The sequence below is a fragment of the Carcharhinus amblyrhynchos genome, chromosome 5, assembly GCF_965287045.1.
Source record: "Carcharhinus amblyrhynchos chromosome 5, sCarAmb.v2.hapA, whole genome shotgun sequence".
In the NCBI taxonomy this organism is placed as follows: Eukaryota; Metazoa; Chordata; class Chondrichthyes; order Carcharhiniformes; family Carcharhinidae; genus Carcharhinus; species Carcharhinus amblyrhynchos.
The window spans coordinates 97,702,201-97,726,877 of record NC_137328.1 but is presented as its reverse complement, the minus strand read 5'-3'; positions in this window follow the sequence as shown (position 1 = coordinate 97,726,877).

The window sequence follows — 24,677 nt, the reverse complement described above, 5'->3', positions numbered from 1 at the left end:
TTCAAAAATGTAGACAAGAGAGGAAAGCACATCTGCCTCAATCTTACACAGCCAAGAAGAAATTTGACCTAACCCTGCAAGGCATGTGAACAAGTTTCCTTCCACAAGCATGCTGAACATTAAAGTCAAGACATCACTTACATTGTGAATGATGTGCATGGGGTGAGCCAGCGTAGCAGTCAGCAGCTTATCGAGGGAGGTGCCGCTGAACTTGGGGCTGCTGCCTTTTTCCAGTTTGGGGTCTCTGTGTGATCTGTGACAATCCTGGGCTACAGAAGATTAAGAAAGCTGTGCAGAGGTGCTGTTTAAATATGGTGCCCCAAATGAAGAAGGGGTCAGCTGTTGGCGGGGACGGGTGAATCAGAGGATGCCTGCCACCCATCTGCTGTGCTTCTTATAAGTAATGAGGTGGGGACCGGACGATGTGGGGTGAAAACCCACCACTGCCATTTTCACACCGCTCCCACACTTAGTGCAATGAGGGGAAAATCCTGCCCTGTGTGTTATAGATAAGATAAATCCAAGACAGCAATGAAAATAGAACCGAAGGATTGATGTTTAGTGCTGCTTTTGGAAAAACATCTTCAGACCCAGTAGTGATAAATGTCTGGATTAATCTGTCACTGGGGATAGCACACAGGGTCAGCACACTGCTGGTTGCTGTAATGGGAGAGTTTGGGCACTGAAGCAACATTTTCTTCAGTTAAATGAGCTCCTTTCATTCTTGCCTTTTCTCATGTTCTTTTTATCCAGGGTGCACTCACTGACTGGTTATTTGAAGCTGATTAAACAACATGTGGTTCATTCTTGGGTATGAAGCTGATGGTTAATTTTATAATGGTGACTTTTTCATTGTCTGGCAAGGAAAATAATTTTCTACAATTGTCGCAAAGAAAATCAACTTTACCAATAATTAACGTACGGGTACAGCTAGTCATAAGTAAAAACGTTATTGGATACGCCAATCACATATTTAATTTCAATTTACTGTAAGCTTATTATTAAAATGTGACGAAACTATTAAAAAAAAGTTTATTTGAAATACTTTCTTTTTTTATGTCCATGGACCCTGATGAGGGCTAAAGGCAGTGCAATTCGGCTGAGGGGAAAAGTGTGAAATTGTATCATTATTAATTCAGCACATCCCCCAGTCACGAGATCTTTTTAAGAAGCGCAGTTAATAATCTTACATTTGATGCTGCTGTCTCCGGGTTTAATCAAACATGAAGGCGCTTGCACATGAACAGTGTTCCAATTATATATGAGGGATGGGAAGCTTGGTGTGGTATCGGTAATTAGGATTGTGTCTCCTCCTTGCCAAGATGTGAAGAAGAGGATGTGGATCAGTTCTCATCAGCGCTCGAGTACTGTCATCTCAACAGGAATGCAAATCGGCATGTCAGAGTTCTCTCTACCTCACTGCGAGGTTCAAAGATTCCTGACATTTGCAATGCGTTTCTTTCAAAGGATAGACCTCAAGTGAAAGTTGCCAAAAAAAAAGCAGGACCCAATTGTACAGGTGTGTAGGCCACAGAGCAGACCTTTCGTATGAGCAAAAGGTCTCTTTCTTCAGTGGGTTCAGGAGGTTGTAATTGTATATCAGTTAATAGCTTTTAATATGCTTTGGTTTATATCTTCTTAAGCAGCACACTTGGTTTAGGACAAAGCTCTTTTTATTCCAGTGCATACAAATTTTACTGTGGAACACCTGCAGTGAAAAACAGAGCAGTTTCAATGCATGGAATGTGATACTGAGCTACTTAAAAGTGAAAACACATTGAATTACATTTATGTTACCAATGTTTGGAGCAACTTGTTGGTAAAGCATACTTATCACTTTACCTGAAAGAAGGATTAAGTCCTTTTAAACCTCACTGTTGTTTTTCTGTGTATTATATGTATTCAGTATATCACGCGGTACTATTTCAATACATTTTATGCTGGTTCTGCAAGGATATGTTTCTAAATTAGTTTAAATGAGAAACGTTTGATAGCCTAAAGTGAATTTGGGTGGCACAGTGGTTAGCACTGCTACCTCATAGCGCCAGGAACCGGGGTTCGATTCCGGCCTCGGATGCTTGTGTGGAGTTTGCACATTCTCTTGTGTCCGCACGGGTTTCCTCTGGGTGCTCCGATTTCCTCCCATTGTTGAAAGATGTGTAGATTAGGTGGATTGGCAATGCTAAATTACCCCTTAGTGTCAGGGAGATTTGAAGGGTAAGTACGTGAATTACGGGCAGAGGGCCTGCGTGGGATTGATGTTGATGCAGCCTCAATGGGCCAAATGGCCTCCTTCTGCACCGTAGGGATCCTGTGGTTCTATGATTATGACCTTTGTGTTAAATTGGCTTTAAAAACTTTTACATTGTTTACGGCAAATGCTGAAAGGTGTAGAGGTTGAATTTAGGCAAAGCTTCTTCAGCTTTTCTTGTGAAAACAATGGTGCTCACCATTCCTTATGTACCAATGATATAGCAACTTCAGCTGAGAGGCAGAAGTGGAATTAAACTCAAACAGCCAAAATCTGTGCCCCGTGACCCCATCATTAGCTTGATGTGGCTCATATTCTGGCCACTGAGAACCCTCATCACTCTGCCAGGCTCTAAGCCCAGTGTGCAGCTGGCTGTTGCTTCCCTCTCAGGAAGTTCCTCCTGCAGGTGATCAGGAACGATAACTGATGTTCGTTTCCATTCCCCTGCTCCTCCCTCACCGCCAGATGCCACAGCATAATTTCAGGGAAGAGCAGGAACATTATCCCCAGCATTCTGGCCAACACTTATACCCGAATCAATATCAATCTGTTTCACTCTCTGCTCCTCACCATAACGCTGTTTGTGAGGGTTTGCTGAGTGCAAGTTGACATCTATGTTTCCTACATTACTACAGTACCTATACCACCACAGTATTGCAGTACAGTGCTTTGAGGTGTTCCGGTTGTTTGTGAGAGAGAGAGACACTATATAAATGCACATCTTCTCTACCATCTACTGACAGGGTGGCATGGTAGCACAGTGATTAGCTGCCACATAGTGCTAGGGACCCAGGTTTAATTCTGGCCTCAGGTCACTATCTGCGTGGAGTTTGCAATTTCTCCGTGTGTGTGCGTGGGTTCCCTCTGAGTGCTCCGGTTTCCTCACAGTCCAAAGATGTGCGGGTTTGGTGGATTGGCCATGCTAAATTACCCCTTAGTGTCAGGGGGACTAGCAGGGTAAATGCATGGGGTTATGGGGATAAAGCCTGGATGGGATTGTGGTCAGTGCAGACTCGATCGGCTGAATGGCCTCCTTCTGCAATGTAGGATCCTATGATTCTAAAATAATCTCAATGAGCTATCAGGGAGCCAACTGAGTTTGATTCTTTTTAATCCAGATAACACAATTAAACTTCTAATCACTCTTTTCAATTTTCTTCCATTTCAAAATCCCAGCAAGAATGTTTCAGAACCACTTGTCACGCTAGAGTTTATAATTCACTGCCCAATTCCACTTAAAAGCCTTCCCTATTGTTACGGTGTCCTTGTAAATAGTATCACGTTTAAGCAGCAGCGAAATCCAAACAAGTTACAGCATAAAGCATAAATGCAGACCTTGAAGATGTTGAATAAAGTGCTGTGGGACTTGAGTTGAAGTCCGACCCTTGTTGATTGGACCATTTCCTAAATGTGTGGGACCTTCACAATTTAATCCTGGGGAACATGTGCCAGAAATATAAAACTAGCCATCATTTTGGAATTGGCTTTGTTTACGGAATGATCTATTCCTAAATCTGTTACACAAGCGTAGGAAATGAAGATGTCGACAGAAGTGCACTATTTGGTGTAAGAGACCACTCCCTGTGCCATGCTTGACCAGGGGAGTGTATCAGGGGAGGGTACCATGTTGTCACATCACCACCTATAAAGAAGAAAGAGGGAAAGCATTTTCCACCGAGTTATCACCCCTCACAAAAGCCTCAGTAATTTGTTTTAGAAATACAGATGTGTTTGTTGTGAAACAGGTACAAAGAACATCCTGAGAAAATATTTTTATGAAGCAGCTGGATGTTTTTAGCTAAAAATACATCTGAACACTTCAAAGGAATTAACATACCACATAATTAAGCTGCTTATTTTAGTAATTTAAATCATATCTAATCACACTTTCATTGTTTCTTTTATTTTGGAATATTTCTGAGCAGCCATTCGAGGACTGACTCCTCAGTCTTTAGAAGAAAGGTCCAGTTTAATGATGTCCCTCTGCGCTGCCGTACCAATGTTAAGAGAAGGTGACCACACCTGATGAATAATTGTAAATAGTTCTGTTGAAAGCTTTCCACAAATGTAGGGACTACCACAGCAGAAGGTGGATAGGGAAAAAGGACAAATAATTTTTGCAGGCTTTACAGAAATTCAGGCTGAGAATGCTGTGATACAGGTATTCACACTGGGAAAGAGTGATTGATGCTGTGATACAGGTATTCACACTGGGAAACAGTGATTGATGCTGTGATACAGGTATTCACACTGGGAAACAGTGTTTGATGCTGTGATACAGGTATTCACATGGGAAACAGTGATTGATGCTGTGATACAGGTATTCACATGGGAAACAGTGATTGATGCTGTGATACACATATTCACACTGGGAAACAGTGATTGATGCTGTGATACAGGTATTCACACTGGGAAACAGAGGTTGATGCTTTGATACAGGTATTCACACTGGGAAACAGTGATTGATGTTGTGATACAGGTATTCACACTGGGAAACAGTGATTGATGCTGTGATACAGATATTCACACTGGGAAACAGTGATTGATGCTATGATACAGGTATTCACACTGGGAAACAGTGATTTATGCTGTGATACAGATATTCACACTGGGAAACAGTGTTTGATGCTGTGATACAGATATTCACACTGGGAAACAGTGATTGATGCTGTGATACAGGTATTCACATGGGAAACAGAGATTGATGCTTTGATACAGGTATTCATATGGGAGACAGCGATTGATGCTGTGATACAGATATTCACACTGGGAAACAGTATTTGATGCTGTGATACAGATATTCACACTGGGAAACAGTGATTGATGCTATGATACAGGTATTCACCCTGGGAAACAGTGATTGATGCTATGATACAGGTATTCACACTGGGAAACAGTATTTGATGCTGTGATACAGATATTCACACTGGGAAACAGTGATTGATGCTGTGATACAGATATTCACACTGGGAAACAGTGTTTGATGCTATGATACAGGTATTCACACTGGGAAACAGTGTTTGATGCTGTGATACAGGTATTCACACTGGGAAACAGTGATTGATGCTGTGATACAGATATTCACACTGGGAAACAGTGTTTGATGCTATGATACAGGTATTCACACTGGGAAACAGTGATTGATGCTGTGATACAGATATTCACACTGGGAAACAGTGTTTGATGCTGTGATACAGGTATTCACACTGGGAAACAGTGATTGATGCTGTGATACAGGTATTCACACTGGGAAACAGAGATTGATGCTTTGATACAGGTATTCATATGGGAAACAGCGATTGATGCTGTGATACAGATATTCACACTGGGAAACAGTATTTGATGCTGTGATACAGGTATTCACCATGGGAAACAGTGATTGATGCTATGATACAGGTATTCACACTGGGAAACAGTGATTGATGCTGTGATACAGATATTCACACTGGGAAACAGTGTTTGATGCTGTGATACAGGTATTCACACTGGGAAACAGTGATTGATGCTGTGATACAGGTATTCACACTGGGAAACAGAGATTGATGCTTTGATACAGGTATTCATATGGGAAACAGCGATTGATGCTGTGATACAGATATTCACACTGGGAAACAGTATTTGATGCTGTGATACAGGTATTCACACTGGGAAACAGTGATTGAAGCTATGATACAGGTATTTACACTGGGAAACAGTGATTGATGCTATGATACAGATATTCACACTGGGAAACAGTGTTTGATGCTGTGACACAGATATTCACACTGGGAAACAGTGATTGATGTTGTGATACAGGTATTCACACTGGGAAACAGAGATTGATGCTGTGATACAGGTATTCACACCGGGAAACAGAGATTGATGCTATGATACAGGTATTCATATGGGAGACAGTGATTGATGCTGTGATACAGGTATTCACACTGGGAAACAGTGATTGATGCTGTGATACAGATATTCACACTGGGAAACAGAGATTGATGCTGTGATACAGATATTCACACTGGGAAACAGCGATTGATGCTGTGATACAGGTATTCATGCAGAGAAGCAGTGATTGCTACTGTGATACAAGTATTCATACAGGGAAACAGTGATTGATGCTGTGATACACATATTCACACTGGGAAACAGTGATTGATGCTGTGATACAGGTATTCACACTGGGAAACAGAGATTGATGCCTTGATACAGGTATTCATATGGGAGACAGTGATTGATGCTGTGATACAGGTATTCACACTGGGAAACTTTGATTGACGCTATGATATAGGTATTCACACTGGGAAACAGTGATTGATGCTGTGATACAGATATTCACACTGGGAAACAGTGTTTGATGCTGTGATACAGGTATTCACACTGGGAAACAGTGATTGATGCTGTGATACAGGTATTCACACTGGGAAACAGATTGATGCTTTGATACAGGTATTCATATGGGAAACAGTGATTGATGCTTTGATACAGGTATTCATATGGGAGACAGCGATTGATGCTGTGATACAGATATTCACACTGGGAAACAGTGATTGATGCTGTGATACAGATATTCACACTGGGAAACAGTGATTGATGCTGTGATACAGGTATTCACACTGGGAAACAGAGATTGATGCTGTGATACAGGTATTCACATGGGAAACAGAGATTGATGCTTTGATACAGGTATTCATATGGGAGACAGCGATTGATGCTGTGATACAGATATTCACACTGGGAAACAGTGATTGATGCTGTGATACAGGTATTCACACTGGGAAACAGTGTTTGATGCTGTGATACAGATATTCACACTGGGAAACAGTGTTTGATGCTGTGATACAGGTATTCACACTGGGAAACAGTGATTGATGCTGTGATACAGGTATTCACACTGGGAAACAGAGATTGATGCTTTGATACAGGTATTCATATGGGAAACAGCAATTGATTGATTGATTGAAACAGGAGAGGCTGAGGGATTTGGGGTTGTTTTCGCTGGAAAGAAGGCGGCTAAGAGGGGATCTTATTGAAACATATAAGATGATTCGAGGTTTAGATAGGGTGGATAGTGATAGCCTTTTTCCTCTGATGGAAAAATCTAGCACGAGGGGGCATGGCTTTAAACTAAGGGGGGGTAGTTATAGGACAGATGTCAGGGGTAGGTTCTTTACCCAGAGGGTGGTGAGGGATTGGAATGCCCTGCCTGCTGCAGTTGTAAATGCGCCTAGTTTGGGGGCGTTTAAGAGGTCTGTGGACAGGTTTATGGACGAAAAGGGATTGGTTTAGGTTAGTGGGTCATTGTTGTTGTTATTTTTTAACTGGTCGGCGCAACATCGTGGGCCGAAGGGCCTGTTCTGCGCTGTAATGTTCTATGTTCTATGTTCTATGATGCTGTGATACAGATATTCACACTGGGAAACAGTATTTGATGCTGTGATACAGGTATTCACACTGGGAAACAGTGATTGATGCTGTGATACAGGTATTTACACTGGGAAACAGTGATTGATGCTATGATACAGATATTCACACTGGGAAACAGTGTTTGATGCTGTGACACAGATATTCACACTGGGAAACAGTGATTGATGTTGTGATACAGGTATTCACACTGGGAAACAGAGATTGATGCTTTGATACAGGTATTCATATGGGAGACAGTGATTGATGCTGTGATACAGATATTCACACTGGGAAACAGTGTTTGATGCTGTGATACAGGTATTCACACTGGGAAACAGTGATTGATGCTGTGATACAGGTATTCACACTGGGAAACAGAGATTGATGCTTTGATACAGGTATTCATATGGGAGACAGTGATTGATGCTGTGATACAGATATTCACACTGGGAAACAGTGTTTTATGCTGTGATACAGGTATTCACACTGGGAAACAGTATTTGATGCTGTGATACAGATATTCACACTGGGAAACAGTGATTGATGCTGTGATACAGGTATTTACACTGGGAAACAGTGATTGATGCTATGATACAGATATTCACACTGGGAAACAGTGTTTGATGCTGTGACACAGATATTCACACTGGGAAACAGTGATTGATGTTGTGATACAGGTATTCACACTGGGAAACAGAGATTGATGCTTTGATACAGGTATTCATATGGGAGACAGTGATTGATGCTGTGATACAGATATTCACACTGGGAAACAGTGTTTGATGCTGTGATACAGGTATTCACACTGGGAAACAGTGATTGATGCTGTGATACAGGTATTCACACTGGGAAACAGAGATTGATGCTGTGATACAGATATTCACACTGGGAAACAGCGATTGATGCTGTGATACAGGTATTCATGCAGAGAAGCAGTGATTGCTACTGTGATACAAGTATTCATACAGGGAAACAGTGATTGATGCTGTGATACACATATTCACACTGGGAAACAGTGATTGATGCTGTGATACAGGTATTCACACTGGGAAACAGAGATTGATGCCTTGATACAGGTATTCATATGGGAGACAGTGATTGATGCTGTGATACAGGTATTCACACTGGGAAACTTTGATTGATGCTGTGAGACAGATATTCACACTGGGAAACAGTGTTTGATGCTGTGATACAGGTATTCACACTGGGAAACAGTGATTGATGCTGTGATACAGAAATTCACACTGGGAAACAGTGTTTGATGCTGTGATACAGGTATTCACACTGGGAAACAGTGATTGATGCTGTGATACAGGTATTCACACTGGGAAACAGAGATTGATGCTTTGATACAGGTATTCATATGGGAAACAGCGATTGATGCTGTGATACAGGTATTCATGCAGAGAAGCAGTGATTGCTACAGTGATACAAGTATTCATACTGGGAAACAGTGTTTGATGCTGTGATACACATATTCACACTGGGAAACAGTGATTGATGCTGTGATACAGGTATTCACACTGAGAAACAGCGATTGATGCTGTGATACAGGTATTCATGCTGAGAAACAGTGATTGATGCTGTGATACAGGTATTCACACTGAGAAACAGTGATTGATGCTGTGATACAGGTATTCACACTGAGAAACAGTGATTGATGCTGTGATACAGGTATTCATGCTGAGAAACAGTGATTGATGCTGTGATACAGGTATTCACACTGGGAAAGAGTGATTGATGTTATGATACAGACATTCACAGTGAGAAACAGTAATTGATGCTGTGATACAAGTATTCATGCAGAGAAACAGTGATTGTGCTGTGATACAGGTATATGTTATGTTCTTATTCATTCTGGGAAACAGTGATTGATGCTGTGATACAGGCATTCACACTAAGAAACAGTGATTGACGCTGTGATACAGCTATTTACACTGGGAGACAGTGATTGATGCTGTGTTACAGGTATTCCCACTGGGAAACAGTGATTGATGCAGTGATACAGGTGTTCATGCAGAGAAACAGTGATTAATGCTGTGATACAGGTATTCATGCAGAGAAACAGTGATTGATGCCATTATACAGGTATGCACCCTGTGAAACAATGATTGATGCTGTGATGCAGGTATTCATTCCAAGAAACAGTGATTGATGCTGAAATACAAGTATTCACACTAAGAAATGGTGATCGATTTTATCATACAGGTATTCACACTAGGAAGCAATGACTGATGTTGTGATACAGGTATTCACATTGGGAAACAATGATTGATGCTGTGATGCAGGTATTCACACTGGGAAACATTGGTTGATGTTGCGATACAGGTATTCACACTGGAGAACAGTGATTGATGCTGTGATTCTAGTATTCACACTAGGAAACAGTGATTGATGCAGTGATACAGGTTTTCATGCTGGGAAAGTGATTGATGCTGTGATACAGGTATTCACACTGGGGAACAGCGTTTGATGCTGTGATACAGGCATTCACACTGGGGAACAGTGATTGATGCTGTGATACAGTCATTCACACTGGGGAACCGTGATTGATAGCGTGATACAGGCATTCACACTGGGGAACAGTGATTGATGCTGTGATACAGGCATTCACACTGGGGAACAGTGATTGATAGCGTGATACAGGCATTCACACTGGGGAACAGTGATTGATGCTGTGATACAGGCATTCACACTGGGGAACAGTGATTGATAGCGTGATACAGGTCTTCACTCAGAGAACAAAGAACAATGAACAAAGATATATACAGAACAGGAACAGGCCCTTCGGCCCTCCAATCCTGCACCGTTCATGATGCCTACTTAGACTAAACCTATATGCACTTATGGAGTCTGTATCCTTCCATTCCCATCCTATTCGTGAATTTGTCTCGTTGCCCCTGAAATGTTGTAATCATACTTGCTCCCACCACCTCCTCAGGCAGTGCGTTCCAGGCATTCACCAGCCTCAGTGCCTCGCATATCTCCTCTAAACGTTTCCCCATGCACCTTAAACGGATGTCCCTTAGTACTTGACTTTTCTATCTTAGGAAAGAGCATCTGACTATCTACACTCTGCATGCCACTCATAATCTTATCGGCATCTATCAGGTCACCTCTCAACCTCTGTCATTCCAGTGAGAACAAACTGAATTTATCCTGCTTCTCCTCATAGCTAATACCCTGCAGACCAGGCAACATCCTGGTAAACGTCTTCTGTACCCTCCCCTTCTTGTAATGTGGCGATTGAAATTGAACACAGTATTCTAAATGAGGCTTAACTAAGACTCTGTACAGCTGCAGCATGACCTGCCAGTTTTATACTCAGTGCCCTGACCAACGAAGGCAGCATGCCATTTACTTTCTTGACTACCTTCTCCACCTGCATTGTCACTTTCAGTGATTAGTGGACATGTATGCCCAGATCTCTCTGCCTGTCAATACTCCTAAGGGCGCTACCATTTACACTATAATTCATTGGACCTTCCAAAATGCATAATCTCACACTTGTCTGGATGAAATTCTATCTGTCTTTTCTCCGCCCAAGTCTCCAACTGGTCTGTAACTTGCTGTATCCTCTGACAATCCTCTTTACTATCCACAACTCCATTAATTTTTGTGTCATCTGCAAACCTACTAATCAGACCAGCTATGATTTCCTCCAAATCATTTATATATACTACAAACTGCAAAGGTCCCAGAACCATTTCCCTATGGGACACTACTAATCACAGCCTTCCATTCAGAAAATCACCCCTCTACTGCTGCCCTCTGTCTTCTATAGCCAAGCCAGTTCTGTATCCACCTTGCCAACTTTCCTCTGATCCCCTGTGACTTCACCTTTCGTACCAGTCTACCATGTGGTACCTTGTCAAAGGCTTTACTGAAGTCCACATAGACAACATCCACTGCCTTTCCCTGATCTATCATCTTCATCACTTCCTCGAAAAATTCGATCAAGTTAGTGAAGCATAACCTCCCCTTCACAAAACCATGCTGTCTATCACTAATAAATCCATTTCTTTCCAAATGTGAGTGAATCCGGTCTCGAAGACTCTTTTACAATAATTTCTCTACCACTGACATTAGGCTCACCAGCCTATAATTTCCTGGATTGTCCCTGCTGCCCTTCTTAAACAATGGAGCAACACTGGCTTTCCTCCAGTCCTCTGGAACTTCACCTGTAGTCAGTGAGGACACAAAGATTGCTGCCAGGACCCCGGCAATTTCCGACTTGCCTCCCTCAGTATTCTGGAGTAGAAGTCATCAGGCCCTAGGGACTTATCTGCTTTAATGCTCTTTAAGATGCCCAATACCTCCTGCTTTTTGACATCAACATGATCCAGAATGTCTACGCACCCTATCCTAGGCTCCTCATTAATCATATCCCTCTCTTTGGTAAACACTGAAACAAAATATTCATTTAGTATCTCATCTATTTTCTTTGGTCCCATGCATAGATTCCCTCCATTATCCTTGATTGGTCAACCCTTTCTCTGGCCACCCTCTTGCTCTCCAGGCATTTAGAGGCGCAAGGATTGATTAGGGACAGTCAGCATGGCTTTGTGAATGGAAAACCATGTCTCGCAAATTTGATGGAGTTTTTGAAGGAGTAACCAAGAAGGTAGATGAGGGTAGTTGATGTTGTCTACATGGATTTTAGCAAGGCCTTTGACAAGGTACCGCAGGGCAGATTGTTGCATAAAGTTAAATCTCATGGGATCCAGGGTGAGGTAACTAAATGAATCCAGAGGGTGGTTGTAGAGAGTTGTTTTTCAAACTGGAGGCCTGTGACCAGCCTGTGCCTCATGGATCAGTGCTGGGTCCACTGTTATTTGTCATTTATATTAATGATCTGGATAAGAATATAGGAGGCATGGTTAGTAAGTTTGCAGATGACACCAAGATTGGTGGCGTAGTGGATCGTGAAGAAAGTTATCTCTGATTGCAACGTGATCTTGATCAATTGGGCCAGTGGACTGAAAAATGGCAGATGGAGTCTAATTTAGATAAATGCAAGGTGATACATTTTGGTAGATTGAACCAGAGTAGGACTTACTTAGTTAAGAACATAAGAACATAAGAAATAGGAGTAGGAGTAGGCCATCAAGCCCTTCGAGCCTGCCCCGCCATTCAATAAGATCATGGCTGATCTGAAGTGGATCAGTTCCACTTTCCCGCTTTCTCCCCATAACCCTTAATTCCCCTGTCTATCAGAAACCTATCTATCCGTGTCTTAAATATATTTAGCGAGGTAGCCTCTACCACTTTAACGGGCAGAGAATTCCAGAGATTCACCACCCTTTGAGTGAAGAAGTTCCTCCTCAACTCCGATCTAAACTGCACCTCACCCCCCCCCCCTTATTTTGAGGCTGTGCCCTCTAGTTCTGCTATCCTTTCTAAGCAGGAAGAATCTCTCTACCTCTACCCTATCTAGCCCCTTCATTATCTTATATGTCTCTATAAGATCCCCCCTCAGCCTTCTAAACTCTAATGAATACAGACCCAGTCTATTCAATCTCTCCTCATAGGCTAACCCCCTCATCTCCAGTATCAGCCTAGTGAACCTTCTCTGCACTCCCTCCAAGGCCAAAATATCCTTTCGCAAATGTGGCAACCAAAACTGCACACAGTACTCCAGCTACGGACTCACCAGTACCCTGTACAGTTGCAGCAAGACCTCCCTACTTTTATATTCTATCCCCCTCGCTATAAAGGCCAACATTCCATTCGCCTTCTTGATCACCTGCTGCGCCTGCAGACTGGGTTTTTGCGATTTGTGCGCAAGGACCCCCAGGTCCCTCTGCACCATCGCCTGCTGCAGCTTTTTGCCCTTTAAATAATAATCCTTCCTACTATTATTTCTACCAAAGTGGATAACCTCACACTTGCTAACATTATACTCCATCTGCCAGGTCCTCGCCCACTCACTCAGCCTATCCAGATCTCTCTGCAGACTTTCCACACCCACGCAATTCACTTTTCCACTCATCTTCGTGTCATCAGCAAATTTTGTTACCCTACACTCAGCCCCTTCTCCAGATCATCTATATAAATGGTAAACAGTTGAGGCCCCAGCACCGATCCTACAGTTAATTGTAGGATGTTGGGGAGAGTTACAAAACCAAGAGATCTAGGGGTACATGTTCATACCTCGTTGAAAGTGGAGTCACAGGTGGACAAAGTGGTGAAGAAGGCAATCAGCATGCTTTGTTTCATTGGTCAGAACATTGAAACTGGAACGTCTTGATGAAGTTGTACAGGACATTGGTCAGGCCACACTTGGAGTACTGTGTGCAGTTCTGGTCATCCTAATATAGAAAATATATTATTAAACTAGAAAGAGTGCAGAAAAGATTTACTGGGATGCATCAATGACTGGTGCTGTGATACAGGTATTCATGCTGAGGAACAGTGGTTGATGCTGTGATACAGGTATTCATACTGGGAAACAGTGATAGATGCTGTGATACAGGTATTCATACTGGGAAACAGTGTTAGATGCTGTGATACAGGTATTCATACTGGGAAACAGTGATAGATGCTGTGATCCAGGTATCCTTTATTATTCATTTGTGGGATATGGGCACACTGGCTGGACAGCATTTATTGCCCATCCCTAGTTGTCCTTGAGAAGGTGGTGGTGAGCTGCCTTCTTGAATCGTTGCAGTCCACATGCTGTGGGTTGACCCACAATGCCATTCGGGAGGGAATTTCAGGATTTTTACTCTCCTTCTAGGTGGTGGACTTCTGATCGTGGGTTTAGAAGGTGACATTAAAGGGGCCTTGGTGAGGAGCCAGGAGTGCGATGGAATTCTCCCCACTTGCCTGGATGGGTGCAGCTCCAACAACACTCAAGAAGCCTGACACCATCCCGTTACAGGGTAGGGCCTGATAGATTTGGCTGGGCCAACTCCACTGTATAAAACTAATAGATTCCCTCCCATCCTCTTATGTGCATGGAGGACCCCACACAAGCTTTGGGATACCCCCTCCACCCCCAGCCCATGGAAGTATCAGGTGCACTCTCTCCCCTTCCCACAAACACTGTCACTGGCACACACCCCTGTCCCCTCACAAAAAGGGAATCCCCGCACTCTCTCAAATAGAGGAGGGTAACCTCCAGCAGTACCCAACTCAGTGTCCACTTCAGTTTTCCCCAACACTGGCCCCTGGCCCTGCCTCCTGGCAATGCCCCGGCAATAGTTTTATCGACTGGTTTTTCACTTCTGAACACCCATAGTGAATTGCACTGGCATGATGTCACACCTGGGGGGGTGGGGGTCAGTATTTCACAGAGCCAATGACAGCACTGAGCCTTTTAAATTGATTTAAGTTCATGCTAATCAGGTTCTGAGGCATTCTGGGCATGATTACATCATGGGGGGGGAACGGACAAAGTCTGAAACTAAGATCTCAACAGTGCAACTCCCTTCTGGCCCTCTTGTGGGATTTAGCAAACAGACCTGCTAAATCTCACCCTTTCTGTTTTTTTTCTGCCAAAGAGAATAACTTCACACTTACATTATATTCTGTCTTCCGTGCTCTTTAACATTCATGTAACTTGCCCAAATTCACTTTAAATTTCTTTGCATCCTCCTCATAATTCACATCCCCATCTAGTTTTGTGTCATCAGCAAATTTGGCGATATTACATTTGGCCTCCACATCCAGAGCATTGAAATAGATTGTGAACAGCTGTGGCCCAAGCACTGATCTTTGTGGTACCCCACTAGTAAGAGCCTGCCATCTTGAGAATGACTCGTTTATTCCTACTCTCTGTTTCCAATTTTGGTATTAGTTCCCATATGTTAGTGAGAAAGCTGTTGTATGTTTGACTGGTCTGGGTATGCTTTAATTATGTTGTAACTCAGTCATAGACATGTGGTCTATCTACTTTTGTTCTTACTTTTTTCTTTCTTGCCGTTTGAAATAACTGAATGGTTTGCTAGACAGTGCTAGTGAAAGGACAATTAAGAATAAACTACTTTGATGTAGGATTGGAATCACAGATCATGTAAGGACGATAGGTTTCCTTCTGAAAAAAGGCACTAGTTAATTAGTTTCTTTTTGCAATAATTCAACTCTAATAATGGTCAACTTTACTGATTTTAGCTTCTTATTTCCAGAGATTCTTTTCCGAAATCCCCAATCTAATTCCTCCTTAGTAGATGTGTTTGGGCAGAGGGTCTGGAATGGTGATATGTATTCATTCCCCTCCACTCTTGTGTCAGCATCCTCATTTTGGGAGATCGCCTGCACAGCCTGAAAAGAAGCATGTTGTAGCTTAGGGTCTGCAGGCAATGGTCCCGCACACAAGATCACTTTGATGCTTAGCAATAGAGGGATGCCTGTTAATCACTTACTGTAAGTTATTTGCTAGGAAGGAGCTGAGATTGAAGGAAAAGTTATCTCATTGGGCTGTTATGACTTCATGTCAGATATCCTGCTCTTTATGGTAGCTGAGATGCCAATGCAGCTGGCAGTGAGCGGCACGGTGGTCCAGTGGTTAGCACTGCTGCCCCACAGCACCAGAGACCTGGGTTCAATTCCGGCCTTGAGTCACTGTGTAGAGTTTGCATGTTCTCCCCTGTATCTGTGTGGGTTTCCACTGGGTGCTCTGGTTTCCTCTCACAGACCAAAAATGTGCAGGTTAGGTGGATTGGCTGTGCTAAATTTAACCTTAGGGCTTGATTTTACCATCAAGCTACGCCTGTTTTTGGGTGCGAAAACTTGGTAAAGTCGGGCATGAGGCGAGTAGCGCGATCCGCGACTGCCTGTTCCCCCTTTACCAAGACCCGAAAATGGCCCAGCTTGGGACTGCGCCCAAAATGAGCACGACAGCCATTTAAATGCTTTTGCATGCTTTAAATTGATTAATGGGCTACACGCCCAATCTTACCGGCACTTCCCCCTTTACCACCGTGTTCGCCCATCCAGAATCAGCGTGAAAGAGACTTCTCCACAAAAGTCCAATTCGGGTGCTCCAGTCTGTGAGGAGGTAAGTCCCGAGTGTCCGATGGGTCTCTGCTCGAGATCGTTGGAGGGAAGGGGGGGTCCGCCGCCATTCTTCTTGAGGTCAGTGAGGGGAAAGGAGGGGAGGGGCCCACGATCAGTCTGGATGGCGGAGGGGATGAGGAGATAAGGTGGCCAATAATGTTGTGGGGTGGGGCAATGTGTGTGGGGGCAGGGGGTGATATTATCCGGTCTGAGAGCGATATGGCAGGGGAGCCACATTCTATCTTTTTTCTCTGTGCATATGCAGTTGGAGGAGCCCATCGGAGCTGCAGGATTTTGGGCGCGTTAAGCCCCACCCACAGGCTTCTGCAGTGTGATTCGGAACTGCTGATTATTTTTTCGGCAGACTGCGTATGGGGGTGCCTGAGAACGGGTCTAAAAGTCGGATCTGAAACACTCCCAGTTTCAAGTCCACCCAGCACTTAGAATCAAAATACTAAAATAGGACACATAGTTTCCCAGGTTAGGGGGATTCGCGGGATAAAAAAGGTCAGGGTCTGGGTGTGATGCTCTGTTGGAGAGTCAGTGCAGACTCTCACTACCATACTGGTAAGGATTCTATGATCTTGTGATCCCCCCTGCTTTGAAAAGAGAAGTAAAAGATCTTTTGAGTTTCAGGGGGTAACAGGAGGGATAGGACATTTTTCAGCTTGTTTGAAAGATTGCACAGAGACCGTACTAGTAACTCTAGGACCAATGTAATGAGATGATTCAGAAACTCTACAGAGCTGTGTGAGTGAATGGAATCTGTCTGTTTAGCAGCCACAAGGATCGAGGCGTGGCTTTGGATATCTCGAAGTTTGGGAAAATGAGAGCAGGAACTGCGTTGTCAATGCTATAACAAACTGGGCTGAGTGCTGGGCAGACCCTTTTGCCACATTGCAACTGTGTCTCCATTTGAAAAATGCTTCACCTGCTGTAAAGCACTCAGGGACGTGGCGAGATTGCGAATGGCACTCGCCCTTCCTTTCTTTTGTGTGAGTGCTTGTTAGCTTTCCACCTCGGCGCTCTTTGTGTGTCCAAAGAGCTTAACCTTCCCTCCTGGTTCTGCAAGCAATTCAAAGGGGACCTCCGTTAGTCGCGACTTATGTTCGTAACGTCCATTTTTTGTTCTCCTCAGTGTAATGGCAAGTAGACTTCAGCAGTATTTTAATGATTGAAACAGTCACCAAGGCTTTAGTCTAACAGAAAACAGACACCCTCAGGCTAATGCCACTGTTGAGGATGCAGCTGCAAATTTTGGCAAGCAGGCTTCAACTTGCTTGTGGGCTTTCAAGTCGATTTTCCAAGTTGTTGTAACTGTTTCTGTTTTCAAGGACAACTTAAAAGAAAAACAGCGACATCACATTCCTCTCCAGCGGTTAAATCAAAAGACCTAGCTGCTCTTAGAGCGCTAATTGAGACAAAGAGAATGTGCACCAAGTCATTATTCGTCTTGAACTCCTGTTCTATTCATCCCCATTCTTTAATTTATCACCAAATTCAAACTACATCTTCCACCAATTAAAAAGCAATTGAATATAGCGAGGCAGAGGAAAGCTCCAGTGCACAAAACCCAACAAGTATAGGCTTACCATGGTACCCTATATTATAAACTACTGCTGTCATCCTTCTGTATCAGCTAAAGTCACCAGGTAGTGGCTGAGACTTTGCTCAGAGAGACAAAGGAGAAAATAAAAGGGTGGGCCACCCTGACTGGTCTCCCATGTTATTCAACAATTGGGCTGAGTTTTGATAAAGTCTTAGGAACTTGTCGCAAATCTTCACTGTGCTACTGATCTCTATTTTTGACTGCACCGTCGTATCCGGGGTCACAGTGTTGTCAGGTTTGAATGTTTTCAGTGGGCGCATCAACATGGATGCATTTTGGGTCCTCATTGGCATGCACAGGTCAAAGATTTTTCAATTAATTAGCCCATTTGCATGTTGAGAATGTTTGGAGTTCAATACTGGGAGTTCACAGATCACAAGCCCCGCTTAGAGTTTCAGATCAGCCCCATGGATCTGGATGGTTGTATCTTGCTGACATCCTGGTCACTGGGGGAGGCAAGAGGTGTTTGAATTCTCAGAATATTCATCCCATGCAGGTTCTCCTTACGGTGTAGGCCTTCTTGACGATGGGCGGAAAATCTGTCCATCCAAAGCCAGTAAGAATTAACAGTAGGTGCTCTTTGGGGTCCTGGTTTATTTGAAAGACTGTCACACTCATTCCTCGCTATTGTCTGCAAGGGTGACCCAAAGCTCCGAGATATTTAAGATCAGCGACCCAGGGTAATATCACAGGCAGACTGCAGAAAAGTTCTCTCTGCTCAACTCCAAAAGAATGTACCACAGCCTTAAAGCTCAAGGAGCACCTTGCAAGGCACCTATAAGACGATAAGATATAGAAGCAGAATTAGGCCATTCGGCCCATCGACTCTGTTCCGCCATTCAATCATGACAGATATGTTTCTCAACCCATTCTCCCGCCTTTTTCCTCATAAACTTTGATCTCCTTACCAATCAAGTCTTAAATACATTCAATGAATTGGCCTCCATAGCCCTCTGCAATGAATTCCATATACCCACAGTCCTCAAATGTTCCTCATATGTCAAGCTTGTCAATCCTGGGATAATTCTTGTGAACCTCCTCTGGACCCTCTATAAGGCCAACACATCTTTCTGTAGGTACAGGGCCAAAAATAGCTTGCAATATTCCAAATATTCACCCGTGTGTTATAGAGTCACAAAGTCAAAGAGATTTATAGCATGGAAACAGGCCCCTCGGCCCAACTTGTCCATGTCGCCCTAAACTAATCCCAATTGTCCGCATTTGGCTCATATCACTCTATAACCATCTTACCCATATAACTGTATAAATGCTTATTAAAACACAAAATTGTACCCGTCTCTACTACTACCTCCGGCAGCTTGCTCCAGACACTCACCACCCTCTGTGTGAAAAATTTGCCCCCTGGACACTTTTGTTTCTCTCCCCTCTCACCTTAGACCTACGCCCTCTAGTTTTAAACTCCTTTACCTTTGGGAAAAGGCATTGACTATCTAGCTAATCTGTACTCCTTGTTATTTTATAGCCTTCTATAAGATCACCCCTCAGCTTTCTGCGCTCTAGAGAAAAAATTCCTGTGTATCCAGCCTCTCCTTATAACTCAAACCATCAAGTCCCTGGAGCATCCTTTCTGCACTCTTTCTAGTTTAATAATATCCTTTCTATACTAGAGTGGCCAGAATTGCACAGAGTATTCCAAGTGTGGCCTTACCAATGTTTTGTACAATTTCAAAAAGATGTCCCAACTCCTGTATTCAGTATTCTGACAAATGAAACAAAGCATGCTGAATGCCTTCTTCACCACTCTGTCCACCTGTGACTCCACTTTCAAGGAGCTATGAACATGCACCCCTATGTGAACATTTACAATTTCCATTTAGCAGACACACATCTGGCCTCTGAGAATCGGCTAATATGACACTTGTGAGCTACTCTGGGGATTTGTGTATTTTTGCGATAGGGGTGAGAATGTCCAACTCTTTCACAAGGGGACAAGTCTCCTTTCTAATAAGTGTGGGCTCACACCAGTACTCAGAGTTGAAGGAATAATGTACTAGCCTGGGAAAACCACTTAGTCCACTTGAGGCACCTGTTTCTCTTTCCTAAAAATACCAACAACAAAGCATTTAATATAAAGACAGGAGCTTAACATTGGCAATCAAAACCATTTACACCATTCAACTTAGCTGTGTAATTCTGATGGTAACTTTTCACAGTTCATTCACATTGGAATCCAAGGCTTTGCCCCTTTCCCTCAAAACCATAATATTGTAGAATTTACTGCATTGTTTTTGGCAGCATTTATATTCCCCTTCCTTCAGCTTCCAGCTCCTCTGCCTTCTGTCTCTTCCCTCTTTACAAACATTCCTTAAAGTCCTACCTTTCTGACCAAGCTTTGGCTCATCGGATCTTGTCTCCTGTGATCTTGCTATCAAATTTTATTGGAAAATGCTCCTGTGAAGTACCTTGGGACATTTTGCTGTTTTAAAAGCTGTACATAAATGCATGTTGTCGCTGGAAAAAGCCCCTCCCTAAATTGCTTGACTTTCCAATCTCTCAACCGACAAGCTTCGGCTTCCATTTGTATGATATTTCCGCTGTTATAGATCAGCCCTGAAATTGAGAGCTTTTACTCAGCTACCTGTATTGCAGCCCAAGTTCCTCCAAGGATCCCTGCTTGTCCTGAACTCATATCCTTCTCCAGTAGCATTTCATAAGGGCTAAAGAAGTCAACGTTACAAAGTATCTGCTTGTGAACCCAAACAGCAAATGCCAAATGTAAAAGCATCTTTAAAACGACTGTTTTCACTGGCGCTTTAGAAACTCCCCTGCAGTGTCAACAGGATAGATTCAAGCAGCCAAGACAAACAGAGTCACTGTTCTACACAGCGTAAAGGCAACATTTGTATTTCCTGTTGGCAGTTGGAATAGCAAAGGTAGCGCATCTGTGTGTGTTGCCTGCATTAGCAGTTCAATTTGAATATAAATGATGCACTTTATATGTGATTTTCTTTCGCATCAGATAAGCCGAAATTAGAAAATGGAAGCTGAGCCACGAGACTGTAACTCATTCCGTGTAGCTAAAAACCTTTGTTTTTATTCTTATGTGAAACCTGACGCTGGAAGGTCTCCTAGGATTTGGCTTTGTCTGTGTCAAATTCAGTGGCCAAACAGTGGTACTTTCTGCTCGTTTTGTGTGATCTGAATAAAACATGAGTGAACAGCAGGTTGTATTGGCAGCTGTCATGGGCCACTCTTAAGCTGCTTTTGTACTGGTGCTTATTTGGTGAGATCCTGGAGTCTGGCATCCGTGAAATGCTTCCTTTGCCCTGTATCCAACTCACTTATCCCAGTCGCGGAGTCAGCGACCCAATCTTTGTTGGATCAAATAAATGTGCCATTGAGATCCAGATTCAGTCAACATTGGGATGCCGGCCTTCTAATTCAACAAAACATGGTAGCTGCTCCAAATTGGACATAATCTGATTAAAAAGCTGAGTGAACAACAGATTTTAGTCAACTTTTCCAACACCTCAAATGACAGATGTAGCTAGAGTGTTGATTCAAATCTAGTCAATGCCACTGACCATTATAAATACCTACTGTTGCATTTGTCTCAGGATGATATTGCTAAGCTTTGGGTGTGGTGGTAATTCGATAAAGCAAATGAGGCATTAATGTTGTCCACCAGAGACACTGAAATACTGACACCATGGTGCTGGTCCTGAATCAGCAGCAGAGGTTGGCAATCTAGGAGGGGGAGAACCCATTGGAAACATGAGAAGGACTTCACCCATTTTTGAAATCTGTCAGGGTTGATTTGTTGGTGGCCAGTGGCACCTCGATTCTCTACTGCCCTCCCCAAACACTGAAACCCATGGAGGGAAGAGTTCATAAACATTTGATGAAGGAAAGGACGTGGGTGCTCTGCACAACCCCGGGATATCCCAAGCGGAGGAAGATATGGGGCAGAATTTTCTGGCCTCCTTGTGGTAGGTGGTGGGCCCAGGGCTGTAGAGTGTGGCAAGACATTCAAAAGTTCATTGGCTTCAGTGGGATTGTAAAATCCCAACAGCGGGAAGGCCCATAAAATTCCACCCGTGGAGTTATGGAGGAGTGTCTAATTGAGCAGTTTGCACAATAATGGTGATAATAAGATGTCTGCAAGAGTCAAAATAGCAGGGCAGTGCTCAATACTACAGCACACATGAAGAATTACACATGCAATGTCATTGTGGAGGTTTCTGACAAAGTTTGTAAGCATGCATCATTATAGTCTTGCAGTTTGAGGTTCTGACCAGGACTGCACCATTCTCCAGAAGATAACCCCATCTGCATGTAGAGGGAGAAAACGTCAGGGGATGTACTCCTGTGGTGGGCAGCTGTTTTCCAGCAGCTGGCAACAAAGTTGGATTGGCAGCTATTAACCACTTAGTTACTCTCCTAATTCTGGTGTGGAGGAAAATGAGAGAGTGGGGGAGGGGTGTGGGGTTTGTGATCGTATAAAGGGCTAGAGTTGCATTGGCAGTTGAGGAGTGTTGTTTTGAGGGTGGCACGGTGGCACAGTGATTAGCACTCTGTCTCACAGTGGTAGCGACCCAGATTCAATCCTGGCCTTGGGTCACTGCCTGTGTGGAGCTTGCACATTCTCCCCCTGTCTGCGTGTGGTTCCTCTGGGTGTGCTGGTTTCCTCCCACAGTCCAAAGGTATGCAGATTAGGTGGACTGGTCATGCTAAATTTCCCCTTAATGTCCAAAGGTGTAAAGGTTAGGTGGATTAGCAGGGTAAAAACATCAGATTTTGGGATTAGGGCCTGAATGGGATGCTCTGTCGGAGAGTTGGTGCAGACTCAATGGGTTGAATGGCTTCCTTCTGCATTGTAGCGATACATAAATTGACACGCATAATCTATAATTCACCAAATTACAGTTTATTTTGCAGTATTTTTTGCAAAGTAAAAGGATCTAAGGCAATCTTAAATGCTTTGAGTCAGAAATAAGAAAGTGGAAATGTATAAATTCAATGGCTAATTTAAAGTTTTTTCTGAAATCGTGAATATGTGCCATTTCTTTGTAATTCTGTGCCATCTATTTATTATCCCAGCTATGACAGGATATCATGTTGAAGAAAACTGAAGACTGGGCCCAAAGAAATGAAACAAGACTCCACAGAAGTAATACTGTCACATCACCTCAATTTCTTCATGTTTTTGTGCTGCTTGGATTAAACTGATCCAAAATGAGTGGAACTTCAGCTTTTGCATTCACCCCTGCCAAGATCTAATTTATGTTGAGCATCATCCAATTATTGGCACACTTTGCAGCTTTCCCTCAGGGCAGAGAGGGACTGGAAAATTAAATGAAACATTTTTGATTCAGTATGGATGAATCATATTGTTTGTTCAAGCATCTTTTGAAAGCTCTGTATTATCCCCAAAGTTTCCAGTATTGTAGGAACAAATAGTCTGTTTCCAATAGCAACCCATCATTTTGACAGTGCCTTGGGTCAAGTGGGTAGAAATGGACAGGTGACATGCTGCTGGTAGCGACTTTGTTTTTCAAACAAGTTATTTCAAAACTATAATAACTCCAGGAGTCGGCTGTAAAGAAACAGTGCTTTATTGCACCAAGTAAAGCAAAAACCACAAACTTGTGGTGAATGCAACAGATCCCAACTGGGATAATGGAATAATGGACTCTCTCAAGGCTTACTTTATACAGGGCTCAGTATACGAGCTTCCCCTGGTTGGTTAATTTCCAATCCCAAGGGATTTTGTATTCAATGAGTCCTATAGGGAGGTGAATCAGTGATTCCCCGTGCAAATCCTGGAGCCTATCACATTGACAAAAGTGAAATATTACAGATCTTTAAGATGGTGCTATCAGCTGGGTGAAAAATTCTGCATGAGAAACTCATGTCATGTTAATACAAGTCAAAAGTTAATGAGGCCCATTAACTTTTGAAGTGATTAAGTCATTCTCCTGAGTGGAACTATAAACTTTCTCATGTAAAGGCTGAATACTGCAGATGCTGGAATCCGAAACAAAAATAGAAATGCCAGAGAAATGATGCAAGTCTGACAGTATCTGTGGAGAAAGGATAGAATGTTTAGAGTCTGGATGTCTCTGCGTTGTATAAACTTTCTCTTGTGGATGTCTCTGCGTTGTATAAACTTTCTCTTGTGGATTGTCGCATAGCAGTCCACTTTAGAGAATGTTATCGAAAGAGTAATACTAACTTCTAATTGCTGAAACAAGGGAGGGGGGAAAGAAAACTTGATTTGGATGAACCAAGATGGCTTCCTCATCCATGAATATTGTGAACTTGTACAATTGTTTTTAGCCATAGTGATCTAAGTCCTGAAATTCTATGGAGCTTCTACCAGAATGTGACAGGAAGTGGAGGCCCAAGGAAACAGGAAGTGTATAGTCTGACTTTTCTGCGAAATTACACTGAATGACTCTGTCTGCC